Below are 22,645 nucleotides of genomic sequence, written 5' to 3' on the forward strand. Positions count from 1 at the left end.
ATAGTTTTGACTCAGTATTCTATGGAGAGATGAACTTTTCTGATACAAGATTGAAAAAAACTAAATTGTCTTCCCTTTCTTTCAGAAGTGCAGACTCCTTCAAAATGGGAGGAACCCATTTACAATAGAATTTCCTATTTTTAAAGAAATCCTATCCAAATCGTTTCTCAACTACCCTAACTCCCTATTACATTAATAATTAATTCTTTAAATAATTAATCATTTTTAAAATCTCTTTCCAATTTACCCTACCAATACTAATTACAATAATAATAATTAATTCCTTTAAGAATGAATTAATTATTTTAAATCATTCTTTTTCAAATATAATTCTTCTACTTTCACCCTCATAATTATAATTAATTCGTTATAGAATTAATCATATGAGAAATTATAATAATGGTTTAATAATTAATGACTTTGCATTTAACTTGAATATATTTAATTCATTAAAGAATTAAATAATATAAATGCAAAATAATTTGTAAATTTTAAAGGTTTCTAATTTCTGATGTTGTTGAGTTAAGAGAGGAAATATTTAGAATTCCAAAACCCTAGCTAACACAGGGAAAGTGTCACGGATTCTTCGGAATGGCCTGCGTGGCTGGGAGATGATTCGAACCTCAATGATGGCTTTCTACTTACAATGTTTCCTCACATAGTATACTTAAAGCGGTGTGTAACGGTGCAAAATAGTAGGCTTGATCAATCCATGGAAAGAGAGTTGAGGGCTCATTGTGAAACTTGCGGGAGAGTAGTGCGCATGGCATTACAGAGTAGTGGAGGATGTGGATATGTGGAGTATGCAGATGAAGAATCTGCCATTAATGCCATTCACATTCTTGATGATGCGCCTCTTGAAATTCAGGGGCCTGGAGATTCACCCGCGCAGAGGCTCCGGTTGAAAGTCACAAGAACTTGCTTCCTAGTCACAACGCAAAGGCCATCAAATCCACCGCTCCCTTGAATGGCTCCAAATCGAAAGTCCATCTTCATGATCTTCCTGTTTTTGCAACTATCATTTGTTTCACATGAAAGTGAAGCGTGCTCTTGCTCTTCTTTATGTCAGCCTCAATTCATTGTTACCAAACACATGTTCCGACCATCTAATGTCACCACCACTGTCTTCCAAGAATGATAGTGTTGTATGTGCAATTGTTATTATATTCATGGCTTCAAATTTTATATACTTTCAAACATGCTCTTCTATGTACAATCGTAATGTTCATCTTTATTATAAGAATCATATTTTCTTAAACATGTTCATATGGGCAATTGCAATAATTACGTTTACAAATGTTTACAAATTTTATATCTTATTAAGCATGTTCTTGCATGTACAGTTTGAATATTGACATTTATAAATATCATATCTTCTTAAATAGGTTCTTTTATGTACAATTGTAATATCATTTATTAGTTGTATTTACTAATGTGATTAATAGTAATGTTGTTTTATATAATTATATTAGTTTAAGATGTTTTTTTTTAGTAACTTGAGAATGAGAGGGTCTTTAGTTCATTTAAGAAGACACATCACAATATCAACATTACAACAAAGTCAAAGCACTCTAATGGGTCATTGTAGCTTGAAGCCCATTATCTAACCAATACTAAAATAATCAGAAATCACATAATACTAGAAAGAGTATAGACTAACTTCCAATAGTCACTATTAGACAAAAAGAAAATTAACAACTTCATGCTACTAAAATCTAGCCTGTTATTGAATAAGAATACAGGAATAGGAATACGTATTTTGGAATTGTTGTTCTAGAATAGAAAATAAGAATATTTATTCCTATACTTGTTCGGTTCAGTTAGAATTTGATGGGTAATTCATGGATCCAAAAATTTATGTTTTCTAAAATAAATAAAACTAGAATAGGAATACATATTCCAATTCCACCTATTTAGGTGGAAATGAAAATGCTTTATTATATTTTTGGGCCAAAATTGGAATATGTATTCTTATTCACAATTCCAATTTGGTGTACCCAAACAGAGAATTCAAAATTTTAAGAATTTACAGATGCCTATTCCACTCATATTCTCGATGCCAACTGGAACCCTAAAGCTTAAAGTATTGCCACCATCATAACTACTACAACTACTACTAAAGTTCATAGTTGTCTAATTTCAAACTGAGGGAAGCCAAAAAAACTTGTCTTTCGAGACAATATTAATGAAAGCATTATAACCAACTAGAGAAATTAAGCAAAAGAAGGAGCTAAAAATCATTTAGACTTGTTTATAACCTCTCACTCCTTGAAGAGGTTCTTCAGGTTCTTCTTCCACTATTCCACTTCCTTGTCCTCCTCACCTGTAACATCCAAACCCTCCTTATTATTTTTTCTTTTTTTAAAGAACTTGTGTAGTTTCCTTTTTCTTTGACTAATAATAGTTATGATATAATTAAATATGGTTACATTAGTTTAAATCAATAATATTTTTCTATAATATATTGTTAATATTTTAAAATCATTTTGAACACCTTTTATGTACATGTCTATGATCTTTTAATGTACATCTTGGTAGGGGGATAAAAAGAGACAAAAAAAAAATTACTCCTTTAATGTTTCTTATAGTCAACAAAAAAAGAAAAAATTGCGACAAAAAAATCCCAAAAGTATCATGTAAATAAAAATAAATTAATCATAGTGTAACAACTAGGTTAAAATAGTAATAGATTATATAAAGGAGAAGAACAATAATAGTAGAATAATCACAAAAGCATAAAATAAATACAATGGTATGATTTTAGCTTTAGTACAGATAAAATTAGTGTGAAGCATTATAATATTTTTCATAAATGTACTAAAAATGCAAATCTATAAAAGTACACATCATGAAAATGTGTACCAATTTAATGTTTTACATCATTCTCATTTAATAGAATAAAATATAATGACACACAAGCCACAAAAAAAACAAAATAAAAGAATATATGATTTTTTCCAATCAATATGGTCAAAGTAAAGTACCTTAGTGCATTGTCCCCGGTCTCATAAAATAACATAAAACAAGAGGGGCTAAATGATGCACCATCCACTCAATAGAGATAAGCATGATTTTGTGTCAATATGGAAAAGGTGAAAACACATAACCTTGGAGATGGAAGAATAGACAAATAAAAGTAGGAAAAGAAGAATGACCAATAGAAACATCTATTGTCTCTTTTATCTCACCATTTATTAGTACTTACTCAGTATAGCACCTTGTCTATTAAATGATATTCTATAACTTCCTTCGTCCTACTTTCTTCTACTAGAAGAGATAAAATCATATCTTCTAAAGTGCATGAAGTGATCTTAGTGGTTATAAATATAACATTACTATATATTTCAAAGATAAGCTATATAGTAGGTTGGCCTTAGCATCTTTATCTTCAATGAGAGTCTTAATCTCTACAAGTTCACTAATGATAGAACTCAAATTAATTATATATTTTAACATTATGATTCCATTTTCCATTTGATTCCATTTTGAAAGATGTCCATATAATTGCTCAAATCTCCAACATTGGCATGCACTAGACTTTAAAAAGATTATAAAATATAGATTTAGATCTGAGCCACAACTTAGATCCAAGACATGTCTAAACATTTGATTCTTAAAGCCATTTGGGCACTTTACAAATTATATTTTTAATCTCTTGTATTACCATGATAGAAGGGATCATGCATGGAAGATTGTAGGAAATGAGATTTTCAACTGCCAAATATATTTGATTGAAAGTTCATTGTGCCACTTTCATCCCATGTTAATTTTAGGGAAAGAAACAAATAGTTTTTCAAGGTATATCCATTAAAGGTGAAACATTGTAGGTTTACAAAAAAATTAAAATTGTACAAGTACATTTCCAATAAATCTTTTGATAGGATATTTTTTTGTAGTAAAGCTCTTCTTGATTGGGAGGCACGAGTTAATATTTCTCTAGGGATATTGTGAGGAGTCTTTTATTTTTATGAGAAATATAGCTCCCAAATATTCCATTGACATAAAGCCTTAAAATAGGCTACTTGACAAAATTTATAATGTCAATTTTTTTGGCTTTTACATTTATAGAGGATTGTGGAACCATAGGGTATATGGTACACACGTGTGGTGAAGGGCTATGTCGGTTACTATTATAATATATATGAATATATTTGGGTTATATTGTTGCATGTCATTTGTTGGAGGGAAATGGCCAACGTGGATGTTCTAAAAATTGAGAAATTCTTGTCAAAATATTCTTATCACTGCTTGGAAGAAGGAAGACTTGTAAAGTTAGTGGAGAAACAAGACAAGAGACATAAATACAAGATATTTGGAACAAACAGTGTTGATTGGGTTGTGGTACATTCAATATTATCTATCTATGAGGATATCCATAAAAATAGATGTCTTAATGTTTGAAGGAAGCATTGAGATTCATGTGCCACCACATCAAAGGCTTGCTTCAAATACCACTTTTACCCTCTCGCCCACATTTTATTATTTTTCCATATTCTAGGAAATTCTTTAAACAATCTCAAATATTTGTTGTACAATTTTGTTAGAATATGTTAATTTACATATCTCAACCTATCAAAGTTATGAATGCAAATATGTTAAATCCATCAAATAAGGAAGAATTTACATAAAGTTTCTTTTTTGATATCCATATGCATGGAGCTAATTTATTGATCTAAAAATTAGTTTTATTTCTTTCCATGTATGATTAACTCAAGCATTAAATAATGGTATTAGCTTTTTCTATTTTTATAAATAAAAAGATAGTTTTTGGATAGTGTAGGAACATGTAGAGTCTCCTCATTTAGTGAGAAAACTATTATAAATAAATGTAACTGCAATTAGACTTTGCATTGATAAAAACCTATTTTTGGTATATGTTGAAGTCATAGAAACTCTAAGTTATTGTGTTTATGCATGGTTATTATTTTTTATCATATGAATGTTCTACATAATCCATTTTTGAGATGACTTAAGGATTTTTTTGTGAATGTAGATGATAAGGAAAAATCTTTATATTAAGGATCCCTATGCAGTACACACAACCAATCAATTGAAGGGATGTTTTAAGTGGAAAAATGGGTGAATCACAATCACTGATTCATACCTAACCCTAAGGCACCTAGTCTTAAGGAGGACTAACCCTAAACTTTGTATGACTATGGAAGTAGAAAAGAGAGAAGTTTGCATGCATAAACAAAGCATTCATGGTGACTAAGGAGTTGTGAATTGAGATACATTATAGAATTAGCTAGAGGAGAATAGAGGAAAGGAATTAGTGGACAAAAGATATACATCTAATCAGTGAGGATCATGTACACATTAGAAAAGAGGTGATATGCTATCTAGCAGTAGAGTGCTAACCATAGGATCATTGTTGATACATTCTAGTAGGTGAATCAGATAAATCTCTTAATAGAATAGTCATAACATGCCGTTGTAAATAGTTTAACAAGGTGCTTACTTCATTGTAAGTTAAAGTCCTTTTATTAGACACACTTCTAAAAGGGTGTTGAAATCCTTTAATAGCGTAAGATCTAACAATCTTGTAAGCCTTTATCAAGGTAGACCTTTCATAAGGTAGATCATGTTTTATGATCAAATGTTGTAACCATTACTATAGTAGTGAAGATTTGTGGGTGTCATCTCCACCCCAGTTTTACCTTCTCATTCAAGGGTTTCTAGGTAACCAAATATCTTGTGTGATACATTTGTTGAATGTTATTTTCTTTTATAGTATGGATGAATATGTTTAGCTAGCTATTTCAGTTTACTTTCTCTATTGTATTTCCAACAATTGGTATTAGAGCATATTTCACTTGAAAGGAAAGCTTTGCAACTTTGAGGAAAGATCTTAGAGATGGAATTTTACAAGTTGGGAAAGGCTATTGAGAACCAGAAGATTGAAATACAACTTGCCCTACATCAGTTGAATGAAGCAAGAAATGAGTTGAAGCAATCATTGAAGAGAAGGATAGAGATAGCTATTGAAGAGAATGACACACATTTCCAAGAGATTGACATGACTAGATTATTTTCAGATGGTAGCACAAGTGAATTTGATGGAAAAGAATGGAGCCCTAGCTGAAGAGGTCAGAAATCTCAAGATAGAACAAGAAGTCCAATCAGTATTGCTATATGAGGTGATCGAACAGAAAAATAAAATTGAAGAAGAAAAAGTCATGATTGAAGATGAAAAAAGGATGCTAACCAATAGATTGGAAGAGAAGAAATTAGAGGTTAATAGAATTTAACATATACGATTGGAAACATTGAATCAAATGATGATTGCTAATCATGAATTGAATAGAAAATATATCGAAATCACAAGACTGAAATTGTAGAATGAACAACTAAGAAATGATCTAAAAAGAGAAAAGGAATTTGCCAAATGTTTCAAGAGACCTAGTGAAGCCATCAAGTATTTTGAGAAATTGATGAGATCTCCTAGATCCAATAGTGATACTACTAGATAAGGTTACACTGGTACTGAAGAAGAAGAATCATATAAAAGTGGTGAACAAAAAAATTTCAATGGTAAGAACTCCAAACCTACTTGTCATAATTGTGGAAAATTGGAACATACTATTAATTTTTGTAGAATCAAGACTACAAGTCAGAATCCTAAGCAAAAGTTCATGGCTCACTCCCACAAGTGCAACAAGAAAGGAAATTAGGCACATGAATGTAAGATCAAGACATCAAGCACACAAAGTTTTGAGGGTCATTGCTACAACTGCAAGAAGTATGGAGATTACTAAGGTAAACCATACTAGAAAATCCTATAATTGGGATTATAATATAAGGTATAGTTGTCACTATTTTCAAGAGTATAGACATGTTGCTGAAAATTACATTGGAACAGATTTCAGAACTGACTACAGAAGATTTTTGAGTCAAACTACATGTTTTAGTTGTTTGAAGATTGGCCACATAAGCAGAAATTGTCCAACAAGATCAAAAGCACCTAGCGATGAATTCAATAAAGGAACAAGAAAGGTTGATGTTGAAGAAGTCAAAGTACATATGAACAAGATATGGAAGAAAAAGGAAGGTTGTGGTACATCAAGCTCAGATGGGATCACTTCGTCCAATGCATCAAGTGATCACACCATCCCAAACTAGGCAATTAAGAGGTATGTGTGGGATTGATATTTCAAAGTTCAATTATACATTAGCTCTAGGAGATCAATTCTAAAAGGATACTATATGCATGAAGAAAGATGCAAAGTATTGGTTAGAACTTAGAGGGAATCTATGAGGTTTCATGCTACTGCCAAGCATGAAAAGTTTCATTGTTGTTGCTAAGTGAATGTTAGTTGTTTCCAACCTATCAAAAGTGATAGTTTTGGCTGAGCTCATTGTATTTTTCAAGCATGGAAGGAATTATATGGAAGCTGAGTGAGTCCAAGTTGCTATTGGAGCTGAACTTATAGCTAGGTAAGCACTGAACATATTGCAAAGTTTTAAGGGCTATATGGTTGAGTTTTGACTCATTTGCAACTATTCAAGATTGAAGAGAACACTAAGACCTAAAGGAAAATTGGAAAGAAGGATTCAAGCATTCAATTTCTACTTGACACCAATCATTATATGTTTAAGGTATTTATCATATGTTCGGCTATGCTATTTGAATTTTTGCAAACCCTAGTTAGTTGTTATGGCATCTATCTCTTTCGCTACTATGGTTAAGGAAGTAATAGAAGTTTTGAATGTTTAATTGATAAGCAATGAGATCAAACAACCATATTTCTGGGCAGTTCTTGACATTACATAGAAAGGATACCCATCTAGTGTGTTATCGATGATACCACCACAAGTTTTGATGATACAAGATGTAAGATGTTGCTACACCTGTAAGGTTGGAAGCATTGGAGATATGGAGATAAGAGAGATTTATGGAAAATTGTGTGAGAATAATATATTAAAAGAAGAATACAAGGTTGTAGAGAGAAAAGGGTTAACTTGTGCCCTAGATTTTCCAAACATGTTTAAAATAGAATGGATTAAGATTGTTCTTAGTAGAAGTCATGATAACTTTGTATAGTTAGAGGATAGCACTATAAAAATCAAAGAGGATCATTCATAGAGTGATAGGTTATCCAACCCTAGACAGATCTAAGACAATGAGGAGTGATGCAAAAGAGGAAATTGAAAAGAATACAAGGGCACTATGGAACAAGAAAGGAATGACCATATACACAATTTTTGATCCCCTAATTGCATTTTTAGTTAGAATAATTGTACATAAGTTCTTTCAATCCAATAGGTTAAATAGTGTACCATGTTTGGCAATGGATTTTAGTTACAAGATAGTAAAGAAATCCCATTCTTATGACCTTTCCGAGTTACAACTCCAGTAGTTATCAAAAAACTTGGGATCCATAAGGACAATGAAAAGTGCATAGTGCAAATTTGGTTCAATACTTATTTGTATATTTTTCTATGTGCAGAACACATTTCTCATATTTTGGAAAGTAGCTTGGAAGACTAACAAATCAGTTGCACTACAAATTGGTGAATTTATAGAACAACTTGGAGATAATTTTGAGTCTATGGTGACTAGCTACTTTGAAGACTTTAAGAAGTCAATGAAACAAAGATAGAGGATTCCAGTATCACTAGTAGAGAATAATTTTAATGATGCTTATTTTCTAGTTGATGTTGATTTCACATATGTAAAAGTTGTTCCAAGGGTGAGATGGCTCATACCATTTCCTTATGAAATTAATTTTGATGAGGCATATGCAACCATCACTACTTTATTGGCAGAAGAAGTAGATAAGGATGCTATTGGTTTTGGAAGTTATGACGCAACAAAGTTAAAGATCATAATGGATTTAAAGATAGTTTCTATGATGAGGAAAAAGAATAAGCTTGTGAAGAAACTCAAAGAACAATTTGGTGAAGGGGCAAAAGGAGATGAAGAAGAAGGGGATAATGAAGATGATGAAGATGCACCTACCCAAGCACCACTTGCTCTCACATAGGGTCAAGGTGAAGACCAAAGAGAAGAAGAAGTAGAAATTGATGAAGGTACTAAGGGAGAAGAAGCCAATGAGGCACTTGTTACCACATAAGAAAAGAAGTTAGCAACAAGAAAACCTAAAAGGGTTGTGAAACCAAAACCTATAGTTCTTGTACCAAGGCTAGCATAAGAGTTACTACCAAGAAGAATCAAGAGGTTCAGAAGCCTAAAGGCAAGAGAGCTAGTATAGCTACATAAGGAGATGAACCTGAGAAAAAGGAAAGAAGAAAGTATATTGCCCTAGCTGAAGAGGAGAGGATAGAGTCAGATGATAGCAACCAATTCAAAGTGGTAAGTCATAGTCCCTCTTCTAATTTGGACAACTTGTGTAAAAATATTAAGAATAATGATGATTTAAGTTGATTTACACATGTTGAGTTTGATACACTTGGAAAGATAGAAAAGAAGAAAGTAGAAGAATCTATATATGCCATGATGGCAATTTTTAAGAAGAATCCAATTAGCATTGCCAACTCTCTACCCAAGAGCCTACAAGATAGAATTGAGCAAAGATGGAAATATAGTCTTACAACTAAAAGAAAGTATTTGAGAATATTTTCTCTCTATACACCAAGTTGTATGATACAACTTTGTTTATGCAAGATGTGCAGTGACATATTGAGATTCAGTAAGGAGATGTCAGGCTAACATGTACTAGTCTACCAAATTCTCTAGCTCAAAGTCAAAAGAACTTCAAGAATTTTTTGAACTCCCAAGGTCAGTTAGCAATAGTGCAAGATCAAGATACTAATGTTCAAGCTACACTAATCATTATCTAGTCCACGCTAACCCCAGACATGGAGATACTACACTAGGAACTAGCCTTTGTAGAAATAGTGATGAAGAATGATCCCCATCTTTCTACACATGAAGGATTAGTTCACCTTGTTGTCAAGTTATCTATCCAAATCAAATCATTGGAAGTAGCATGTGATATATGGGATGGAACTCTAAAAGTAATACTTGAGGTCCATAAAAATTTCTTAGACGAACACACTATACGTGTATAACCCTTTGGCATAAGTGTCAAAAAGGGGGTTAAATAAGTGAGGGGGAGACACAAGAAGAGGGGAGACATGAGTTTTGAGGAGACATAAGAAGAAGTAAAAAAATGATTCAAAGGCACAAACAAAGCATTACACAATTCAACATATGCAGAATCTACTCAATAGGAGTATTTAGTCTCAGAATAAGAATAGAATAATCAACTCAAGGGGAGTTATTGAATTTTGAGGTATGACTCAAGAGTCATAAGCTTTTGCAAAATTTTGAAGTTTTAAAATTTTGTATGTAAGACAACTACTAAATGGATATTGTCTAAGTTATGCTTGAAGAGATAAGGATATTCATTCATGACCAAGTATTTTGCCACTCATGTCAAGGGGGGAGATTGTTAATCTTAGATTGGTTTTGACATATGAGAGACAATATACTTAAGTCATTTACTTAGTTCATACCAAACAAGTAATGTATACCAAGCAAAATTTGCCAGATAGTATATGTCAAGCGAGAGATATACCGTATGTGTCAAGTAACTAGTAAATGTGGAGTCACTCAAGTGCTAAGTAGATAGTAAGTGCCAAGTCATTAAGATGCCAAGTGATCAATGAATGTTGAGTCATTCAAAGGCCAAGTTACAAATTTGAAGAGACAATGGATGCCAAGCATCAAACACTTCAAGTACCAAATAAACAATTTTGAATGTAGTTGTTTGTAATGGCACAAACTTCTATGTAAACCATTTTTTAGCCAACTTAAGAATTGTTTTGCGATTCTAGATGATATAGATGAAGCTTATTGAGGATCCCTATGTAGTACATGAAACCAATCAATTGAAGGGATGTTTTAAGTGGAAAAATGAGTGAATCACAATTGTTGATTCATACCTAACCCTAAGTCACCCAAGTATTCTTAAGGAGAACTGAGACTAAACTTTGTATGAATGTGGAAAGAGAAAAGAGAGAAGTTTTCATGCACAAAAAGAGCATTCATGGTGACTAAGGAGTTGTGAATTGAGATACATTACAGAATCAGTTAGAGGAGAACATAGGAAAGGAATTAGAGGACATAAGAGATACATCTGATCAGTGAGGATCAAGTACACATTAGAAAAGAGGTGATCTATTATCTAGAAGCAGAGTATTAGCCTTAGGAGCATTGTTGATACATTCTAGCAAATGAATCAGTTAAATATCTTAACAAAGTAGTCTTAATAGGTTGTTGCAAATCCTTTAATAGGGTGCTTACTTCATTATAAGTTAAAGACCTTTTATCAGCCACACTTCTAATAGGGTGTTGAAATCCTTTAATAGGGAAAGATCTAACAATTTTGTAAGCCTTTAATAGGGTAGACCTTTCATAGGGTAGATCATATTTTATGATAAAACATTGTAACTTTCATTGGATACACTTTATTACTATAGTAGTGAAGATTTGTGGGTTTCATCCCCACCACAGTTTCACCTTCTCATGTGAGGGTTTTTGGGTAACCAAATATCTTGTGTCATACATGTGTTGAATGCTATTTTCTTTCATACTATGGATGAATATGTTTTGCTAGCTATTTCAATTTTACATGCAACTTGTGAGATGGATGTGTGGTGAATACATTTATGGTTAAAGTTTTGAAGGATTGATTCACCCCCCCCCCCCCCCCCCCCCTCAGAATTTACTTTCCCTATTATATTTCCAACAAAAAAAACTAGAGAGAATTGTGAGATGGATCAAATAGTTTCTAGATCACCAAAGAATGCCACAAACAAGACCAAATTTTGAACCCATCAACAAAAGTATCAGTATACCTTCAAACCATACTTATCAAGAAAATACCTCCAACAAAGTACAAATAACATACAATTGATTTACTATTTGTAAAATAGTATTTTTTTATTCACTAGACTACAAACATTAGGATGACATAAACTTCTATGTGTAGTAGTATAAAATTAAAACAATGATAAACTTCCTTCACATGCTCACAAAAAACATAAAGTTATCTTTATTTTCCTCCATCTCTAAATACATACTTTCCTTTAATTGCACTAAACATTTAGTACACAAACTTACTCCTCCACATAAAGAAGACTTCCATTCCATAATATTTGGGCAACCAAAAATACTTGTTAGATGGAATTTTTGGCATCAGTGACAATAAACAACCACAAGTTGTATATATTTCCAATAATATGATCCTCTAGTTTTTTGATTCCATAGATGTTTAACCCAAAACCCTCCACAGTAGTGTTTATGTTGGAAAATTACAATTGGAACAATTATTGTTTTGTCATTGATGTCAAATTTATGGATAATACATATTTCTACCTAGTCTAAACGTAATATCTATTGATTGATGAAGAGGATTTGAGAAGTTACTCATAACTATAGCACATAGAGGAAAGGTTGAAGTTATGGAAAGGAAGTTATAATGTAGTAAAAGAGTAAATACTAAGGAGTGTCAAGTAATGCTAGTGTGAACCGAGCCACACTTAGTGCTAAGAAAATCTAGTGTTGACCATCATTACTATCGACTGAGAAAGTTAGTTGATGCTGAGCAAGAAAGCTTATACAACTATCAAGTATTTCACTATTGAGTGAGTGTCAGAATACAATGATTATTGAGTGACAATAAAAGATCAAATTCAAAGGAATCATAAGATAGCACCGACTAAGTTGATGTCTTGAGAAATGCGTTGAAGATAAGATAGATGAGTTGGATCATTAAATTCAAGGTGATGATTACATAAAGATGTAAAAGAAGGATCCTAGAGAAGTTTCTAGAGGATGGTCAAGAAGATGTATAGATATATTGAATCGTGTTGAACCTAATCATAAACCCTAAGATCCATGGTGGATGTAGAAAATGGTAAAGCACATATTTCCTATTTAAGGTGACACATGACTATACATTTGGTGCCTTGCCTATGCCCTAATGAAGCCCTATCCAACTAGTGTAAATGAAAAGTTTGTATTTATCATACAAAGAAAGGTTGATCAAAGGTCATACAAATGTGTGAATGCAAAGCTAGAAGAAAAAGCTTGCAGATGTGATGTTGTTGCTAGTAAATATTTTTGAGAAGAAGGCTTAAGTGTTGATGAGAAGAGTGGAATGATTACTTGAAGGGTGTCCAAGAAGATCAAGATTAGAGATGACAATGGAAGGCTTATCAATGAACTAGTATATGGATTGAATAGAGATCTAAACTAGAAAAAGTGAGTTGTAATCACATAGATCAAACCTACTATTTTCTTTCTTATCATTTTAAATAGTTTGTATTGAAATTCTTTTAACAGAGGTTGGCCTAATAGTCATTTAAAGACTTAATAGTCTATATAAATCCTTTAACTAGGTGACATTCTAAATGGAATGATCAAAGTCCTCTTATAAGGCCACTCCTAACAAGGTAATTAAATCCTCTAACTAGGTCACATTTAATAGTGTGTATTGTAACCTTTAATAGGGTTGGCTCCTAACATAGTGTTAGTGAATAGATTGTCCTTCGAGAATATGTGTGCAAATCTAACCCTGAATGCCCAAGTGAAAGGACAAATCAACACCAAAATTTGGACAATTTATCATGAGATTGATAACCTTCCTCTAAATTTTATCAGGTATAGCTCCCCGTATGAGATATTCAATAAATTAAATGTGAATGCTTTTAACCAGAAAGCACAAAAAGATATCAAACATCTATCCATAAATACAGTGTAGATGAGAAAACCTATACTACTACATGAAAAGAAATGGTAAATGACACAAAGCCCATTCACGTGACATGTTATAAAGGATGAAAACAAGAATAACATTTTCCATCTTTTTGAGAAAGTGTAGAAATAGAGAATGTATACAAGAAACAATGATGGTAAAAGCACATCTGGAGAAAACTAAAGTGACACAAAGTTCACAATTAGTGGAAAGAGGATCACTCAAACTCAAATTTTTGACATACAATCAACTCTCAAGTCTCCCTTCCCTAAAGCATAAAAGATGCAAAGACCTTGTTATGCATTTGCAATTACAATCACCATTAACGAAAGATATAACAAATCAAAACTCTCCTATTGGTAACACATAGTTCAGAACAGGAAAATAGAAACTTTCTTTGCCCCCATATCCTTCACAAGAAAATGGCGTAACTCTGAAAACTTCTCCCTTTGTTGTAGCCCATAGTCTAAAGCCTTCGAGAGAAAAGATGGAACCCTTTGTCTTGCTGCTACTAGGTTATTTATCTTTTCAATTCCCATGGCTTTTCAGTTTCTCTAACTGAATCTTGAAACCATTTCTCTTCACCTTCCTTGATAGATTTTCTTCGATTTTTATGACATTCAACTTCTAAAGGTTTTTCACTAAATCAAATGTCATCTTAGTATATTTGGACAATTGGCAAATGAATAAATCAGTCCAAAATAATAATAAAAACTTGCTATTGGGCAGATTTGTTTTGACAGTCAATTTGAGGTTCAGTGCAAGGGCCATAACTAATTATTCCACCGTTGGATTTCCTTCATTTTGGGATATGTTGGTTAGATCCTAATTCCGCACAACTTGACTAGAGCGATCAAGAAATTTTTGTTCTAGTCAAAGGTTATTAAGGACTGAGTGAAGGTCTATATGACTGTCAGAATTATAAAGTTTCTAGGAAGAGCTTTATATCTTTTTTGTATGCACTGCTCTTATATTGGGCTAGTGCTTCAATGCAAACTCATGTTTTGTCTCATGAGATTGATTAGAAATTCCAATAATGGGGGTCGAGCTCTTGGTTTGGGACTTTATTTTTCCATGCTTTCTTCATGATAATTTAACTCAATTATCTCATCCCATTACATTCTTGTGATAATTCTGAAATGTTCAGTCACATTAACTATGTATCTTTTGCATGTGGATCTTTGCATCGAGTCATTTCCATATCTTAACGTTGCCTTTCCTCTATCATAAACTTCATACCTAGCACACTCGGGCAGTAGTCTGTCACATGACTCATGTGTTTTGGCTGATGCCAACCTCTAAATTAAATTTGGGATGATTTATATAGTAGTTCAAATCTATTTCTCATATGTCCATTACCATGTTTATATCTCGCCATTCAAAATGAATACATTAAGATATGAATAAAGTAGAGCCTTCAAACTATATAGTGAGATTCTCATTCCTTAATATGTAGCTAGTATTATTATCATTATATGAAACCATTTCTAAACGCCATAATATTTCTCCCCATCATATGCCCCAAAATTGACCATTGGACTGTCAGGGAAAATAGGATTGTGAGTGTGCCTTCAATATTCATTACTCCTCACAGCTGCAAACTTAATTTGTTGTAGAGGTTAACCGCATGACCTTAACTAGAGATGCCAACTCTGAATCTTTGAGCATTTAAATCAACACATTGCAATTTTAAATGATACCTGAAACTCAAATATGAAACAAAAACACCGAGAATCTCACATTACTGAACCTCTGCATCTATGGATCATCAAACTTGAAGACAATGAGCCTGAATCTTGTTTCTGAATCTACATGTCAAAATATTGAACCAATTCAAACTTTTGAACCTCTTCGAACCCTTGAACCTGATCTTCTTCTTGACCTGTACTTTTACATCTTCTGAAACTATTGAGCTAACTGAAACTAAATTATGAACAGAGGCTAGATTATGGTATTAAGTTGAACACAAACTCTAAACCATGAGTCTAAACTTTGATTCTAAATCTGCATGTCAAACCATTTTGAACCTTTGAACCACTTTGAACCTTAGTTTGAAACACTTCAAAGAGGTTCAACACCTAGAATTGAAAGTTTTATAACTATGACCATATTGGGTACTAATACATAGCTCACATCAAAAGAGTGAAAAAGAGTGACATGTTGGTGGTGGTTTCTCCCAAACTGGATTTCCACGTAAAATCCTAGTGTCAAACTATGATGAATGTCTTATGAATGTTTTTACACATGATGATGTTTTCATTATACAATGCAAGTTAAGCTTACGATAGTTTTCCAATAGAGACCAAACAAGAATAGGATATGTAGGATAACAAAAATGGTGAAGTATTTATTGTTTGATTGTTCAAGTGGTACATATAGACCTTGAGTAATTGATTCACCCCTCATCTCAGTTATTCTAAATATTTCTAACAGTTTGATGTGTCTCCATCCTTTGTGAGAAGAATTACACATTTCACCAGATGTTGGGCTAGGATCTTAGTTGAGTCTAACCTAGATCACTTCTAAAGATCCCATGCACTATAAAATGATCCTTAGAATTCAATATAAATAACCTATAGTAGTTCGAAAGCTAGTTAGGGAGTTTGGGATCAAAACTCCTTGTTTGCATTAACTTGTAATTAGCTTCTAGTGGTGTTTATCTAACATGTGTAACTAATGGGACATAATTTAATTTACATACGAGAAGGTCTGTAGACATTTATTTATTTTTTCCATAAACTAAGTATCATATTTCTCCCAATTATTTGTGTTGTATTGAATTGTGTTGTAAGGCTAAACAATCCATTCTAGGCTCTCCATCCTAGACTACATCAACTATAAATTGTGGAAATCTGACATCCATTGTTAATATAAACTAAAGTAAATAAGTTAAATAATTTATTATTTTTCAATAACTTATTTATATCAATTTATTCTATTATTTTTTTTTTTCACAATTGAAATATTTTATAATACTCTAATGCGAAGACATAATTTGCCTTCTCTAATACACATAACGCCACAACATAAACTAAAACATTGATAGGAATAGTATATAATCATATAACCATGTTCAATTAGTCAATTATATAAATGTAATCATACATTACACACTAATACATCAAATCAACACTTTGCATCCAATACATATTAACAAAACACATATAAATTTTACCATAGAATTGAACATAGAGAGAATCATAGAAAAAACAAAAAATGAATTCTATTATCTAACATCTTGTTAAATCTTCTTGTAACATATATTTACATTTATATACTTATCATTGAATAATTATGATATATATATATATATATATATATATATATATATATATATGTAAACACCAAAAAGGCTCAATTTCTTATGTTTGGTACCTTATCCAATCATCTCTTGTGACTTTATTGATGATTATACATATTTTTAGACTATAATATATTGAAAGACATTTTTTAACATTTCAATTAAAATTTTTTCAATTAGTGTGAGCATAAAATTATTATAATCTAGTTAAAACACCTGAAAGTGCTATTGCTATTGGATGGTTAATAAATTTATGTATATAAAAAATTCTGTTAACCCCACACACACATATATATATATACTCTTTATGAGTTATAAAACCTTTGTCACGAATAGACAAAAGGTTACATATTTATCGTTATTTCTATCACAATTCTAAAGCCGATGATTGTTCCAAGTGCATATAAAACCCCGAGTGGAGGAAATCGAGGAAATCAACTCGCCTATGAGTCGAAATAGAAATAAATACAAAGCGTGAGCTATTGAAAGCTTCATCCCTCCAAACCACAAACAGGTAACTAAACTACTGTCTCTCGCTAACCATACACATGGCCATTGCATTACTAATCGATTGGATTTTACACATTTCTACTGAAAAAGACGTTGTTGCGTTTATTGGGTTCAGAACTACTTATTGAAATCCTCTAATATCATTGCTGAAAACTCATATCCAGCACAGTGAATCAGATTATAGTTTTAGCATTAGAGCTTTAGAGTTGGAATTAATAACTGCAAAGAGATCATGGCATTGCAGGGAGTACGTGGCATGGATTCTTGGGAATATCCCGCGTGGCTGGGAGACGATTCGAACCTAGATGACAGCTTTCTGATAACGAGGTTTCCTCAGACGGTGTATTTGAGGCGGTGTGTAACAGTGCAAAGTGGGAGGCTTGATTTATCAATGGAAGGAGAGTTGAGAGCTCACTGTGAAAGCTGCGGGAGAGTGGTGCGCATGGCATTAGTAGCAGAGCCCAGTGGAGGAGGGTGTACTGTGTACGTGGAGTATGAAGATGAAGAATCTGCAATCAACGCCATTAACATTCTCAATGCTGCGTCTCTTGAAATTCAGGGGCCCGGAGATTCCCCTGTGCAGAGGCTCCGGTTGAAAGTCACAAGAACATGCTTCATAGTCACAACGCAAAGGCCATCAAACCCACCGTTAACTTGAATGTTTTTCATTCTTGTCTTTGTTTGTGAACTCATTTATTTACTTCAGTGGAAAGTGGCTCTTCTCTATGCCAGCCTTCATTCATTGTCACCGCAGAAATCTTTTGTCGAGTATCCGTGATCACCGTGGTCTTCCAACTCTGTATGTACGATTGTAATGTTCCATGTTTCTTAGTTTACTATATCGTCTCGAGTGAGCTCTTGTATGTACAATTGTAATAATCATGTTTCTAAATATTATATCATTTCATAATTGTAATATTCTTGTCTAAATGTATTATATTTTCTTAAACATTCTTTGTATGTAAATTTGTAATAATCATATTTATAAATATTATATTATTTTTAATATGTTCCTTTTTAACATATAATTGTATATCTAAATATTATATAATTTCAAATATTCTTTTGTTCTTACATTTGCAAATGTAATATTCACATATACTAATGTTATGTTCTCTCAAGTATGTTGTTGTATGCAGAATTGTAATTATCACGTTTACATTATTATATCCTCTTAAGTATGTATATGATTATTGTAATAATCAAATTTCAAATATTATGAATGCTAAGTCCATTCATTAGCACAATTTCTTTTACTAGTATAGATGGAAGAATGTTGACAAGATGATAGTAGAAGTAGAAAGGGGTTTTTCCATCAATTTTAGAGGGGAGGACTATTGATCCCATAAGTCTCATTGGCACCAAGATTGTGAAAAGGGTGTTGCCATTGAATATTACAATTGCACATGGTCGCTACTCAAAGATTAAACCGGTATGCAAATATATGTTACATTACATCTAACAACCAAGTACGAAGGATAGTTGATCTAGATCATCGATTTTGCGAATCACCTTATATGTGACAGGATATAGGAACAATCAAATGGATGTGACAAAATAAAGTGGAAAAATGGTGGAACATGCAAGGAAAAAGGCTACTCATAGGTTCATAGATTGACTAGTAGAGCTAATAGTCTAGGATTAGGGGTTCAGATTACATCTTTTTTAAAGTGAGAGCTAATCCTTAAAAGAAAAGAATGAGACATAGAAAGAAACATGTGGGCAAGAACACAAACACTTATTCATAGTGCAAGATAGCAAGAGAGATAGTTGCAGAGAGAAGTGATACAACTTTGTGCTATTTTGGGCAGCCAAGGGAAGAGGTGAGATTTAAGATCTCAACAAGTATATAGGGATATAGGTGAATCTTTGAGGCTTCAAAATAGATCATATATATTACACTACTTTCTTATCATTACATCTAGATGTAGCTTTAAACAAGACAAGCTTCATTAGTAATCTTTTGTAAATCTGCTAACAATGTATCACTCAGAAGGAGATTTGTAAATTCTCTAACATAGTATCTTTGAAAAGCTTGTATAGCTCTAACATGTTATAAATATTCCTAATAGGACGTGTTCTAGAAAAAAATAACTTTAGCTCTTAATCAAGCAACCCTTTACATGCATTATAAGGGTAGATGGGTATATTATACCCATGATGGCTTTCATCCTCTAAACGATGGTTTCCACGTATAAATATGTGTTATTCAATAAATTATTATGTGCAAGTTTACATGTTTATGTTTTACTACATTTGTCTTTTCTTTAGTTATTAAGTGGATATTGTTCAACTTGCGTAGAGCTATTAAGAAAGTAACTTGTTTTAGAGTCAGTACCGATTCACCCCTCCTCTCAGTACTAGATGGGACCAACATTAAGTTCTACATCTTATTGCACTAATTGATTTCTCTACCATAGTTGGAATGGGAAAAGCATGGAATGTATACTACCACACAACAAGGTAATAAAATTTATTATTGGGAAGTTCTCTTTTCTAAAATTTTCTCATTTGAAGTAGTCAGAATATAGACCTATGAATGATACCCTTGTGTACCTTATGGATCTTTTTTTACCCATCACATGTTATACTTATTGGTCTTGGTAACCCCTAGATAGACTCATAACTATCTTCTTTAATGTTTGAGGTTTTGACATCCTCAATTGAAAATACATGTTCCACTAGATATTGGGTACAAGGCCTAGCTAAGGAAAATGGGGATCACTTATAGAGGTTAGAGACTCAATATATAATCACCCTTAGAATGAAAGATAAGGAATCTATAGTAGCTAGAGAGTTTAGATAATGACAATTACAATTCAAAACTCATATTTTTGCATTAACTTGTAATAAGATTGGAAGATTATATATATATATATATATATATATATATATATATATATATATATATGAGAAGACCAGTGGATGTGTTTATCTTTTATTTCAACAAAAAGAGCTGCATGTTCTTGTCAATTATTTTTGTTGTGTTGAATTTTGTTACAAGGCTATGTAATCCATTCTAGACTCTCTACCATTCACTGAATCGACTATGGATATGCAAATATAACATCTAATTTTTTTTATGCACTGAAATAAATTAGTAAATCTATTGTTTTTATTTTAATCAATTATTTATATTAATTTAGTGTATTATTCAATTATCTTTGTGATTGAATTATTTTATAATACTTTAACTCACCCACTTAATTCTACTTATTTAACAAATGTAATATCATGTCAAATAATTTCATCACTTAAATTTAAATAACATCAACAAATAATATAAGAATGTACAATCACATTCATTCAATTATTTATGACAATAAAATCATACATTATATATCAAGACATTAGAAATACAATTTGCATCCAATGTATATTAATAGAAGATATCTAAATTTTATAATAGAAATGAAGCTATATAAAATCATAGAAAACTGAAAAACAAAAAATATTATAGAATGTCTTGGTGAATCTCTACACAATATGCATTTTTATTATATAAATAATATTACAACTATATATGGGCATGACACATAAAGCGAATTGAATTTATTATATTAGAATAACTATATTGATATTATAGCTATATTCATTAAGAAATAAAATAAAATAAATAAATTTGTTATATTTTTAAACTTATATAATCATTTCATGTGACTTTGTTAATAATTATGTATGTTGATGGACTACAGATTATTGAAAATTGTTTCTTTTTAAAGATTTCTATTAAAATCTCTAAAATGAATGTAACCATATAACTACTATAATCTAGTTAAAACATTGGAAAGTGATATTTGGTGTGTGTGTGTGTGTGTGTGTGTGTGTGTGTGTGTAGAGAGAGAGAGAGAGAGATTTGACTTTGTTCATAATTATGCATGTTGATGGACTATAAAATATTGAAACTCATATCTTTTAAATATTTGGACATTAAAGTTTCTTAAATTAATGTAACCATATAATTATTATAATCTAGTTAAAATATTTAAAATTAATATTTGATGTATGTATATGTGTATATATGTATGTATGTATATATTGTAGATGCATACATACATACATACATATATATGTATGTATGTATGTATATACATATAGATACATACATACATACCCACACACACACACACAGATTCATATACACATATAATATAATATGTGTGTGTGTGTGTGTGTGTGTGTGTGTGTGTGTGTGTGTGTGTGTGTGTGTGTGTGTGTGTGTGTGTGTATTTTTATATGTTAATGGAGAGAGAGATATATTATATTGAAAAGATATTAATATTCAATGTAAAAATTTGGCTTTAAGAAAATAAATTGGACAACCATTTGCACATGTAGTATATTTTAGAATGATAGTTATTTAATAGATCTATGTAAAAAATATTAAAGAGTTCACCAAAAGTTAAAAAGAATAAAAATGAATTGAGAAGATGTAATAGTTGGAGTTATAATGAAATGAAGCCAGGTAATTTGAGTCTCTATGAAAATGGAAGAGTATTATTCTATGATCTTAAGCATTTTGATTTGAGCAAGTTTCCTAATTTTGAGAAATCGTTATATCGATTTGACCAAGCTTTTCAATCAATTTGAGCAAGTACTTTGGGTTGGCTTTCTGCTCATGTGAGTCTCATTTTCTCTAGGATGACTAAAATTTTGATAGTGCTGATGATATAGGATTCTTTTATTTCAGCCAGGAACTAATTTTTTATTTCAATTGATCTTGTCTAAATCAATAAAATTTAGATTTTAATGTATTTGCTTGAGACACACAAATAATTTTTTTGTAATTGAAAACAATTATGCAATTGACTTATGAGCATTACATTCAGTAACAATTTTTAAAGATTTTTTAGATCCTTTTTGGTTACAAGTAAATGATCCTTAACTTTTTCATATTTTCTCCTTAAAAGAAGTACTTTATGTAGAGCCTTTGAGTATGGTGTGGTGATTAATGGCTCTGGAGGGGGAGGTATAGATTCTAAAACAATGAGTAGGTGAAGGGAATAGGCTTCACCTTGGTTCAGAGAAAGCTCTAATGTTTGTGGCCCTTTTCTTATAATCAATAAACAATATTAAAACTTAGAGTAGACTAATAAATATATTTATA

Source organism: Cupressus sempervirens, chromosome 2 (genome assembly GCF_028749045.1).
Source record: "Cupressus sempervirens isolate cs-2001-9-10 chromosome 2, ASM2874904v1, whole genome shotgun sequence".
Taxonomy (NCBI): Eukaryota; Viridiplantae; Streptophyta; class Pinopsida; order Cupressales; family Cupressaceae; genus Cupressus; species Cupressus sempervirens.